We start from the raw sequence: 13,227 nt of genomic DNA on the forward strand, positions 1-13,227 counted from the left end.
AAAGAGAAATTGACTCCTTTTTGTTGTGTGAATCACTAACTGGAAAACATTTGTCATATTAAGATCTTAAAGCAAGAATAAATATTGCCTTCACTAAGGGAAACAAAAAAACCTCAGTTCTTTACCTTATTCTTCAACACTTTTTATTTGACTTTTGTTTCTCTGCTTATGACTATTTCCAAATTAACTAAATTTAATGATATGATTCTATTTTACATAATGACAATACTACTTAGAAGACAGTATTTCTACTGTATTTCTATTAAATCTTCAGTGAGATGGTGATAGGATCATTGCTAAATACTTCTAGAGAAGATGTTTATAAAATATTTGCTAGTATCAACATATCCTGGGAAGAATGACTGTCCTGTATCACTATGGCAACACACTATTTACCTATTTGGACCCTCAGATATGCCTACAAATGCCATAGTATATGCCTCTTGGTCTCAATTTTGGAGGAACCTCAATTGTTCTAGGTCTATATTGCTCAAAATAGTAATCCTAATGAAAAATATTAGGAAAGGCTAGATGCAACAAGATAGACATTAAAAACACAACATTAAAGGCAAGGTTGGTTTAACATCTAAAAAGCAATTGATATAGCATACCATATTAATTGAATAAAGCAAAAAACCCACATGATTACTTTAATAGATTCAGAACTTCATTTGACACAACCCAATACTCATTCATGATGAAATTCTCAGTAAACTAGGAAGAGAAAGAAACTTCTTCAACCTGATAAAGTCATCTTCAAAATACTCAAAGCCAGCACCATCCACAATGGTGAAAGACTAAATGCTTTGCTGCTGAAGTTGAGAGTAAGACAAAGATGCCCTTGCTTATCGCTTCTATTTCACATTGTACTGGTGTTTATAGCCTTTGTAATCAGGCAAGGAAAAAAAAAGCATCTAGATGGGAAAGGAAGCAGTGAATCTGTCATTACTTGCAGATGACATGACTATGTAGAAAGTTAGTTGGACACTACAAAAAAGCTACTACAGCTAGTAAGTGAGTCTTGCAAAGCTGAAGGATACAAGGTCAATATACAAAGCCAATTTCTATATACTAGCAATGAAAATTCTACAAATATAAGTAAGAAAATAATTTCATTCACATTAGCATCAAAAAGAGTAAAATACTTGGGAATAGATTTAACAAAAGTAGTATAAGACTTGTACGCTCAAAACTATAAAATATTGCTGAGAGAAAGATATCTAAGTAAATGAAAATATATTTTGTGTTTATTGACTGGAAGCTCAAAATTGCAAGATGGCAGTTATCTCCAAATGTATCTATAAATACAGTGCAATCTGTCAAAATACCAACAGGAATTTTTTTTAGAAATTGACAAATGGATTCTAAAATTTACATGAAAATACAAAAGACATGAAGTAGCCAAAATATTTTGAAAGAGAGAAATACCATTGGTGGACTTCTACCTGATTTCAAAGCTGACTATAAAGCACAATAATCAAGACAGTGTGATATTGGCACAAGAATGGGCATATAGATCAGTGGAGGAGACTTGAGAGTCCTGATATAAATCCTTACATTTGTAGTCAACTGATTTAATTACTTTAAACTTCATCAAAATTAAAAACGTTTCTGTCTTCTGCATCTGTCCCCACAGGACCAGCCTTTGCTAAGTCACAGCTTGAATAGGAACCAGACAACAGCTTATGTTGGACAGATTAGAGCCAGGTAGGTGGGCCTTCTTTCAGAAAAAGAACACAAAGTTATGAATACAAAATTAGCTATGAAAGTGAGTTCTTTGAGAAAATTACAAAAAAATACTATTTTTAAAAAAGCAGACAAATAGCACAAATATCACAAAGTCTGAAAAAAAGAAAAGGTGTTGATGATGATGATAATAATCTGCCAAATACTTCTACAGCAATTTTTTCCTACATTTTTGGGCTGGGCATATTATTTCTTCATATGAAATTTTAAATAATATTTTTTCTAGAAAGACTAGAAATATAATTCATTCTTTCCTCTATCAATGAATAATGGAAATTGAGTGAACAGAAAACTTTTTTTTTCCAATTTCTTCATTCATTACTGGTAATGCCACATCTGAGTTTTTTTCTTAGGCGATGGTCAGGGAAATTTTAAGAAATCTCCAGCCTGTTGATATTACTGAGTATGGACCCTGATAACCTTTGCTACAGCAGAGGGTCCGCTTTGGTTGGGTCTTTGCTGATCCCTCTTCCAAGTGGATAGTACCTAAGATGATGGTCAGAAATATTCCTGAATCCTGGGTCACAGTGGCCCATAAGCAGGGAGATACCTCCTTGGCCCTTCTTGGGATCAAAGATAGGGTCTGGAGGCCTGAGGTTATATCTGGGGGCCAGGGTGATTTGGAATTATTCCTGGCAGCCTGTAGTCCCACTGCAGTCCCAACACCACCGTCAGGTTGTAGAGGGTGACCACCAGGCTGGGCAGTACTTCCTGCTTCCTGTGCCTGGCTAGAGCCACTCCTTCTCTAGTTATCCAGAGAATGCAGCAAGCTGTAGAACGGGTCCAAGTGAGAGGTCCTAAAGATTAAGATTCATTAACAACATGGTAAATCTGTAAATCTACTTCTGACCACAGATGGCATCTTTCTGGAAGATGTGTATGTACGTTGTCAAGCAGATCCTCAAAGCTTCTCTGTCACAGAATGTTGGAAGGCAATTACCCTCATGCTTTCATTAGTATAAAATCCCTACAAAAGCCCTTGAAATCAGTTCAGAGTTTGGGTGTAGTCGAGTGGAGATATGCCAATGGACAGACGGAGTAGGGCGAGAGGGGTGTTGAATGTAGAGGTGAAGACAGATAGCAGGAAAGGCCAAGGGGAGTCTTTGGGGGAAAATACCCAGTAGTAAACTGCCTGACAGTGGGACTCAGCAAAGTGATGAGTGGTTTATGCTGCAACGTGAGGCTGCGTGCAGTAGGGAGGAAAGAGAAGAACTGAATGAATTGCCACTGGAGCTATTTCTCTACTGTGAGAACTTCTCTTTGAAAGAGCTGGACACAGGGAGAGAGGATGATGCTTTCCAGTTGGCAGAGAAAGCAAAGTGGGCCCCAGGAGATCACAATGGAGTCATGATCACCCCGTGTGTCTCCCAGCATGGCTGTGGGCGTGTGTTTAAGGAGCAGATGGCTTTCCTGAAGGCAGAGCATTTGCTGCTGCCAAGTGACCAATGAGCTGGCTCTGCCTGCAATGCAACACATTCTTTATGTTTCCTGGAAAATTCCAGACAGACGCAAGAAGGAAAGGAAAGGCTGGAGACTTTGTCACTTGATTAAAAATAACCATACATGAGATACCATTGGTGGGCCTTAGGGGAACATCAAGTGACATATTCTGAGTTTCCTTCATGCTAAGAATGTACCAGGAAGAACCACCTTTACTGAGACTCACTTAGTTCCCTCCAGACCAGGAAAGGACCAGCAATATGGTCCTGACTCTGCAATCTGCAGTCTCTAATGAAGAGGTGCCATTGTCTGTTCCCCATCAGAGTCTCCTAGAACACGTGGCAGGGATGAAGGTTGCTCCATTGTTCTTGTTGGCCAACCAGCAGAGGGAGTGAGAATTACAAAGTTTATACCTTCAAAACACCATCAGCTAAATTAACACTAGATTTTGATTTTATACTAACACCTAAAAATAGTGATCATGAAAATATATTTTACTGACCTTCTTGTTTATAAAGATAGTTCATGCTTATTTTTAAGTGATGTAAAAATATAGAAGGTAAAAAACTTAAGATTTTCGGTTATCCACCTTCCCAATAAATACTGTTTAACAGTTTAGTTTACATCCTTCTAGATTTTTTTCTAAAGAAAATAGTTTAAGTCCCCATCCTAGGTAGTTTGGGGCATCTAGCATTTTCTCCATTTGTTTCATCTTGAGGAAGATGCAAACATACTGGTTATTTATTCCTCTTAACTCTGGATCCTATTTCGAATTCAATTGCTTATTGGTTTCTGTTGCCTCCTCTCTTCTCCTGCTGACAGCTCCAGCTTTTCTCCAGTTTTCTTTTCTTCAAAATCCGAACACAGTCTCATCTCCTTGTTTTCCAAGGCCCTACTTGGTACTGTTGTGTGACGTCAAATTTTACTGAAGATTTGGGGTATTGGAGAAGATACAGACGTTAACCTCTGCTCATATTATGCTTTACATTTAACTTCTGCTTGGTTATAATTCATGGTCCTGCACTATTTATGGCAAGTCTTTTTCTTTTTCTTTTTTTTAAATTAAAGTCTAGTCAGATTACAATTTTGTGTTAATTTCTGGTGTACAGCATAATGATTCAGTTAAATACAAATATTCCTTTTCATATTTTTTTTCATTATAGGCAATTACAAGGTATTGAATATAGTTCCCTGTGCTATATAGTAGGACCTTGTTGTTTATCAGTCTTATATATAGTAGTGTATATCTACAAATCCTGCACTTTCAGTTTATCCCTCCCCACCCTCTTCCCCCCTGGTAGCCATAAGTTTGTTTTCTATGTCTGTGAGTCTGTTTCTGTTTTGTAAATAAGTTCAATTTTTTGTTTTTTTTTTTAGATTCCACATATAAGTGATATTATGTGCTATTTTTCTTTCTCTTCCTGGCTCACTTCACTTAGTATGATGACCTTCAGGTCCATCCATGTTGTTGCAAATGGCATTACTTTATTCTTTTTATGGCTGAGTAGTATTCCATTGTGTGTGTGTGTATATATATGTATACATGTATATATGTACATACATGTGTGTGTATGTATACATATATATATATGGGCTTCTTTATCCAGTCATCTATTAATGGACATTTAGGTTGCTTCCATGTCTTAGCTATTGTAATTATTGGCTTAATAATTATCACTGCAATACACATGACTATTAATGGCTAACAGTGTACTTACTAGAGGCCAAGCATTGTGCTAAGACCTTTTCAAGCATGACCTTATTTAATCTTCACGACAACATTGCTGCGCTGCCTTGAGTCAGGGGTTATTATCTCAGATAGTGAAGAATGGTTAAAGCTATGATTAAGTGTCCATGGCATCAGCTTCACATCTTCTGGAGTATGTGGACCCACACACTTCTCAAAAGGTATAGAAGTTGACTACACAGAAGGACTAGGACAGAAACTTATTCCTACTCTTTGTAAAAATTTGAAGCCCTTGCCTTACTGCTAGAAGACCAAGGTACTTAGCCTCTGATCCCTAGGACAGTGTTTCATGAAGTCAGTTGGTAGCTTTGAATTGGAATAACCTTTGGTACTTGGTAAAATGTAGCTTTCTGAGCCTGTGCAAAGCCTATAGCATCAGAAATCTCTGTGTGAGTGGTCTGGGAATCTGTATTTCAGCAAACTCCCCCGGAAATGCCCCAGGACTGCACTGTGCTAGACCATCGTCTTCTCTTGTTGCTGTCAGTTCACCTCATCTGTTACTCCCGTATGACTGGCAGTCTGGCTGCCTCTTGCTCCCTGGCCTTGATTCTGTGGTCATATCCCCCAGCTTTGCCATCTGAGGCCCATGATCATTAGGAACTCTAATACTTCTGGGTTTTATACTTCTGCTTGTTCACATGTTTTATTATCACTGCTTGTCTTTGCTTGTCTTTGTTATCACTGGGAGGAAGAAATTTGCTAAGCACTGTGCTATAGCTCTGCAGCTCTGATGTCCAACAACCAGGCCCCCCACCTCTAACACTCCTACTCTCGTCCTCAGCTCACTCTCCACTGGAAGAGGCATAAGGAATTGGGGGGAGGATCAGTAGCATTTACCAATGCTCTCCTTGCCCAAATATCACCATTGTCTAAGTCACCTTCCTCTCCTGACATGACTGGTTCTATGCCACCTCTCCCCAGCCCCTTTCAGGCATAGAAAAGCAAAAACAAGCAAACAAGTAAATTATATGTTATGTTATAGAATTAAGAATGAATTATAGAACTAGAAATAAATTATATAAATATTTCTTTTTATAGAAATAAGAAATAAATTATATCTTTTGTTTTATTTTAGTTTTATAAAAAAATTAGGAAGATTTGTCTAACTTCCTGAAAAGAAAGTCTTTCCTGTCTCTCTGGAATCATCCATCCAACACTGTATTTATTTAAAAGAGAATTCTAATTATGTTTCACAAATTGCAAATTGGTCTTACTTATAAAGTCCTAGAAAAACTATCATCAGTCATATTTTCTATTAAAAAAGAAAGAGAAACTCTGCATATTGATTTTTCTATATTTATCTTCTGAATTTGGGGAAGATAAAAATAAAAGCACGAGAAAGCAAGATAACTCCATGTGTCTGAGCATGGAAGTATGTATTCGTTTGTCAGGATGTTCTAACACACGCTGCTTCCCAATCCAAATGCAGGCTTTGGTTCACATCATGGGCATGGTATGTGCCCACTTCTCTAAAAGGCATCTATGACCCAAGGAACTAAGTGACTAATTAGAGATTAGATTTCCTTATCTTCTTCTATTAATACATTCAGAAAAGCACTTACCTTGCAAACAAGATTGGACGAATTGAAATTTTTTTTTCCCCTGAATATATTCCTCGGGGTCCCTCGCAGTCTCCATGCCTCAAGAGATGCTGCTCTTCTTCCTCCTCTGCCCTAGGGAGGGAGGTGATTCACCCTGGAGGCCATGCCCTGAGCTCTTTGCCCCTTGCACACTCTGTGAACATTCAAATGCAGATGTTGTCTTATGACATCTTCTTTGTTTATTGGTGCTTGATTGTGTTTGAATCTTCATGGAGTGCAAAAGTCCATCACCTCCCAAATAATGATAATGATGAATAAGAACAATAACAACAACAACAACAACAACAACAACAACAACAACAACAACAACAAGAACAAGTGACTGCTTTACAGATTCAGTCAAACACTGACTTGAATGGAGAACTTCGCTTCAAAACTTCAAAACAGGAATTTCTTCTGTGGACCATGCTTTCCCCAATGTGTTCAGCAATGAAAAGGGTTACTTTTTTCAGCTTCAGTAGAAGCTCTCTCAGGAATTAACGGGTTACTTACTTCAGTGAGTACAGTGACTCATCTTTCAATCCAAAGACCTGCCTGATGATGTCAGTTCAACAGCCTACGTGTCATGATGGCCCCCTTCATTTTAATCCCTCTGAGGTATGCTTTTTGGCTCCTGTAGGTGTGTGACTGTGGGTACATTTGGCCATGCTTATAGAGACTCATTTATAATTTTAGAGTTGGTGGTTGAGAAAAGTGAGAAGTTTGTTTTAAGTGGTTTATAGCTTTGAGGATATTTGTTGGTATTACTGTTCTTAAATATATTTATGTCTAAAGAATCAAGCTTCTACAGGATGGATGGAGTAAGCCTGACAAAATTAATACATATTTTAGTTTCAAATGTAATAATATGTTTTTTCTCGAAAGCAGAACTGGGAACATTGAATGACGTGCTTATTTGTTTTTTCCTAGTTTTTTAAAAAAACTTCAGACTTAAATGTCTTTTTAAATTTTGTAGTCACATTATCTGATATCTAACTTGATTCAGTTGATGATATGTAAAGAAGAGATTTCACAGAAAAAAAATCAATTCAGTTAACTAGTCCAGGAAATAATATATCTAAATATTGAAAAGCATATTTTAAACCAATAAATAACAAAGTTAGAGATATCAAAATATCTAAAATAAAAAGCACAAAGGATAAAACAGAAAATTTCAAATTTGCTTTCTAAACCTCTTAACATTTAACTTTTAAAAAAGAATAGAAATAAGACATTTTCTGTTTGCAGACTCAGATTTTGTTTAAAATGTTATTGCAGAGTGATGGTTACTATACCATTTGGTTCCACGTGAAGAAAGAACATGTCTGAATGAACAGCTTTTGACATTTGAAAATCAACACTGTTTACATTTGAGAAAATTCACTGTAGGTTGTTTTTAATAAATTTAAAGAGATTTACAATCACTTACGTAAACTTTATTCTGTGTTTGTATTACTTCCCTTCAATTATATTTTTTATAAAGTTTAATAACTATTAAACTTCTAAATGAAGTCATATGTCCAGAACAGGCAACGATCATTATTCTTTTACATTATACTTCAGTTCAAAACATTTCCCCACTTACCGATGATTTAAAAAGCTAACAAGAGATGGAAGTGTTGGTAGGTTCATAACAGAAACAAGTTATCAGCAGAGAAACTAATGATTGTGAATTTGTCTCCAGAAAATACAAAGAAAAGAAACACATAAAAAACTTCACCCAGTTAATCTATCGGCTTTCTAATACAGAATATAGTATTAAATTCTGTGCACAACAGAATACATTATGGATACAAGTATTTCACCAGTTGACCTTGGCTATTAAAAAAAAAATTAAAAACACAGTGAGGTTGCTCAGTTAGGGACTGAGCTTCATGTTTGTATTTTTATCCTTCACCCTTTACTGTTCACCCCTAAAACATTTATTGAGTGATTAGTAAGTAGTCAGTTGATACATATTTATCATTTTCAGTTTGGAGGTAGCAGCTGAGGGAGAATAATTAATGAAGTGTATTAGGCACTCATGTTTCAGGACTCCCAGTTTAGAAGAGGAGACAGGGCTAGGAGTAAGATTTGTTGGATGCAAATATCAGTAGGAGTAAGGAACTATACCCCTTGGATCAGGAAATGAACTCCTTTCTCTTGTATTTCAGGAGATGCCCTAAGAAGAAACATCTTGATCTCCTCTCTGGCTTATGCTTAGTGGAGGCAGTAGCCCAGAGATGTAAATGCTCAAATATCTCAATGGAAGGGCTTACAAGTCCTATTGTGTCTCTGCCCTTGCCTTATCGCCTTTTCCCTTTTCAACTGCAATATTCCACTCCTTTAATAAACTTGCTATTTCTAATTATATAATATACATAAGTGTATATATGAAATGAGTAAGTAAAGAGAACCAACCCAAGGTCATCTTTCTCATTCAAGTTTAGGGATTCTCTAAAGATAAACACAGCCTTTCCCTCCTCAGCTTCCTCTGAGAGCTGAGTCTCTGTCTTCTCCGTGGCTGCTGACCCTACTGCCCCCAAAACATTGCTGATCAGTCTAGTTTCTGTATAAGTCTTGCATTAGCTCATCTAAAATTAATTTAGCTCAGTTTTCCTAGAAGGCAATAGCTTGAGTACCTACTGGAATGGCCTCCACAGGCACGGGTGCACAGGAAGACTTTCCTCCAGGGAAAATACACACACACTTAGTTTTTGTACCAACTCAGTGAAAGTTGCTCTGTGTGCTGAAAAGATACAAGCATGACACCTTAATCTCAGGGCCGCAGGTAGACTGAGGGACGAAAGGTGTGCTGATCTGCACTCACTCCCTCTCTCCTCCATCTGTGGATGAACACACACGTGATTCCATTTGCCCCTGTCTACACTGAAAAACTTCTCTCTAATGAACTCAAAACAGTCTAAACTCGTTTCTGATGGGATAAGTTGGTTTCAATGAAACAACATATGACTATCTCAAGGAAAGGAGAATTTTAGATGTTTTATATGTAATTATGAATCGTATTAAATGTTCCACTGAAATTGACAATAACAGTAGTATCCTCATTAATAGCATCCTCTGTGGGCAACTGGACCATATTTTCTTTTTAAATTTTCTCTATTATTATGAAAAAAAATCCCTTGAGATCTAAAACTTACTCTATTTCGGTAGGAATAGTGTTGATTCCATGGGATATTTGGTTCTGTTGTATCACTCCACCACACCGACAGCTGAATTAATCTAAAACCAACAAGCATTTTCTAGTGTAATTGGCTTGGTTCATTTGCCATGTGGAGATATGACTTTAGTCAGCCAAATAACAGTCTCATGACATATTTAAAACATCCATATGTTCTAGGGACAGAAATAAGCTTCTTCTCTATAGTCTAGTGAGGTAAATATTTCCTGGTGGCATTTCTAAGGACAATATTGCTTAAGTTAAAAACCAACTGTTCCTTATGTTCTTTTTAATACAATAAATGCACATGCTTTGACTGGTGTTCTCTGGCACAACAAAAATCTGTAAGAGGAAAGCAAGGAATAAGTCTAATTAGGTCACATTCTTAATTTTTCGAAATGAGCATTCTTCCCTAATACTTATAATAACAAACACAATGTTTTTTGTTGTTGTTGTTTTGTTTTCTTTTAGTGAAGAATAACCAAATAAACATAATATTTTTGTGGAACTTAAAGTAACATTAAAAGACCATTTTGACTAATTATGCAAAGAGGAATAAGTTTTAAAAGCCTTTGTATTCTGTTTTCATTTTGGGGTTTTCTGATGTTACTATTTGTAGGAGTCTGGTTTTGAAAATTGAATGTTATGAAGAACGGGGTTCACAATGCCTAAGTTTAAAAATTAGGTGCAGTAATGGAGGGAATGCTGAGATCAGATAAATGGGTGTAGGTTTGAATTCACACAGCTTTTCCCATCTCAGAGATCTGAAAGTGTTACTTCCAATATGGAGGGCTTGTTTTATCAAAGTAAGATTTAAGAATTAGATAAGTGATATCAAACTTGAGCCAAAACAAACCATTTCTAGAAAAATAGGAAACTCAAGGATTTTAACTAGCCAAAAATTTTAATGGTGAAGAGCTAGAGGAATGCTGTAGATGTTAAAAAGAATAGAAATGAATGGGAGGGAGAGCATGGCCCACTGCATCTCCAAATCTGGAGAACTGGAACTTCATACTACTGTTGGGGATTATGAAAGCTTTGGAGAGAGAGCAGAGTAAAACAGAGGAAGGTTTTATCAAGATAATGTGGCTGAAGCTCAGGCTAAAATTTTATCTACTCCTTTACTAATTCTACAAATATTTTTTGGACACTTACTGTTTGCCAGGAGCTGTTATTGGGTCACAGGACACAACTGTGGACTAGTCAGAACAAAAATCCTTGCTTTTAATAGAGTATATGTTCTAGTTGGAATATAAACAATTTTTTTTATTGAAGTATAACTGACCTACAACACTATGTTAGTTTCAGGAGCATAACATAGTCATTCAATATTTATATACATTACAAAGTAATCACCACAATAAGTCTAGTTACCGTCTGCCACCATACAAAGTTACTACAATATTGTTGACTGTATTCTCCATGCTGTACATTTCATTCCTGTGATTCATTTATTTTGTAACTGGAAGTTTGTACCTCTTAATCTCTCTCACCTACTTCACTCATTCCTCCAATCCTCTGCCCTCTGGCAACCACCTGTTTGTTCTCTGTATCTATGAGTCTGTCTCCATTTTGTTATGTTTGTTCATGTGTTTTGTTTTTTTAGAGTCTATGTGTAAATGAACTTATACAGTATTTGTCTTTCTATGTCTGACTTATTTCACTTAACATAATACCCTCTAGGTCCATGCATGTTGTTGCAGATAGCAATGTTTCATTCTTTTTTATGGTCAAGTAATATTCCACTATATATCTGTATCTATATCTATATCTATCACTACTTCTTTATCCATTCACTTATCAGTGGACACAGGTTGCTTCCATATCTTGGGTATTCTGAACAATGATGCAGTGGACATACATCTTTACAAATGAGTATTTTTGTTTTCTTTGGAAAAATATCCAAAAGTGGGATTACTGGATTGTACGATAGTTCTATTTTTGATATTTTTGAGGAACCTCCATGTTTTCCATCATGGTTATACCAATTTACATTCCTGCCAACAGTGCATTCCCTTTTCTCCACATCCTTGCCAACATTTTTTTTTTTTTTTTGGATAATAGCCATTCTGACAGGTATGAGGTGATATCTTATTGTGGATTTGCATTTCCCTGATGATTAGTGATATTAAGCATCTTTCCATGTGTATGTTGGTCATTCTTTGGAAATATATCTATTCAGACTCTTTGTCCATTTTATAATCAGGTGGTTTGTTTTTTATTTTTGTTTTTATGTTGAGTTGTATGGGTTTTTTGGTATATTTTGGATATTAACTCCTTATCAGATATGTTGTTTGCAAATATCTTCTCCCATTCAGTATATGGCCTTTTTGTTTTGTTGACAGTTTCCTTTACTCTGTAAAGCTTTTTATTTTTGATGTAGTTCCATTTGTTTATTTTTTAATATTGTTTCCCTTCCCTGAGGAGACATATCCAAAAAAATAATGCTAAGACCAATGTCAAAGACCACACTGACTATGTTTTCTTCTAGGAGTTTTATGATTTCAGGTTTTACATTTAAGTCTTTAATCCATTTTGAGTTTATTTTTGTATGTGGTGTGAGAAAGTAGTCCAGTTTGATTCTTTTGTATGTAGCTATCCAGTTTTCTCAACAACATTTATTGAAGAGGCTGTCTTTTCCCCACTGTATATTCTTGCTTCGTTTGCCATAGATTAATAGATCATATAAGCATGAGTTTATTTCTAGGCTCTGTATTTTGATCTATGTGTCTGTTTTTTGCCAGTGCTTTAATCACTATAGCTTTGTAGTAGAGTTTGGAATCAGGGAATGTGAAACCTGCAGCTTTATTCTTTCTCAAGATTGTTTTGGCTATTCAAGGTCTTTTGTGTTTCCATAGAAATTTTAGAATATTTTTCTAATTCTTCAAAAAATCTCATTGATATTTTGATGGAAATTGCATTGAATCTATAGATTTCCTTGAATAGTATGGTTGTTTTAACAATATTAATTCTTCCTATCGATGGGCACAGTATGTCTTCTCATTTGTTTGTGTCATCTTCAATTTCTTTCATAAATGGCATATAGTTTTATAGGTACAGATTTTTTACCTCCTTGGTTAAGTTTATTCCTAGGCATTTTATTCTTCTTGAAGCAATCATAAATGGATTGTTTTCTTAATTTCCCTTTCTGATAGTTCATTGATAGCATACCTATTAATTTTGTATCCTGCCACTTCACTGAATTCCTTGATAAGTTCTAATAGTTTTTTGGTGGTGTCTTTAGTATTTTCTGTATATAATATCTTGTCATCTGCAAACAGTGACAGTTGTACTTTGTCCTTTCCAATTTGGATTTCATTTTCTTATCTGATTGCTGTGGCAAGAGTGGGCATTGTTGTCTTATTCTTGATATTAAAGAATAATGTTAGCTGTGGGCTTGACATATATGGCCTTTATTATATTAAGGTATGTTCCCTCTATATCCACTTTGTGTAGTTTTTTTTAATCATAAAAGGATGTTGAATTTTATCAAAAGCTTTTTCTGCATTTATTGAGATGATTATATAGTTTTTATTCTTCAGTTTGTTAATGTG

At 35.7% G+C, this 13,227-nt stretch overlaps 2 protein-coding genes across 3 annotated transcripts in view; both read left to right on the plus strand.

Moving 5' to 3' along the window:
* Positions 1-13,227, plus strand: part of STX7 (syntaxin 7) — a 77,771-nt gene that overhangs the window by 50,314 nt on the left and 14,230 nt on the right. The window lies entirely within an intron of this gene.
* MOXD1 (monooxygenase DBH like 1) overlaps positions 1,690-13,227 on the plus strand; it is a 112,800-nt gene continuing 101,262 nt past the window's right edge. Inside the window, exon 1 of the mRNA XM_064486695.1 lies at positions 1,690-1,707. The gene's annotated coding sequence lies outside the window, so the exon portion shown is untranslated. The remainder of the gene's footprint in view (positions 1,708-13,227) is intronic.

The sequence above is a fragment of the Camelus dromedarius genome, chromosome 6 (assembly GCF_036321535.1).
Source record: "Camelus dromedarius isolate mCamDro1 chromosome 6, mCamDro1.pat, whole genome shotgun sequence".
NCBI lineage: Eukaryota > Metazoa > Chordata > Mammalia > Artiodactyla > Camelidae > Camelus > Camelus dromedarius.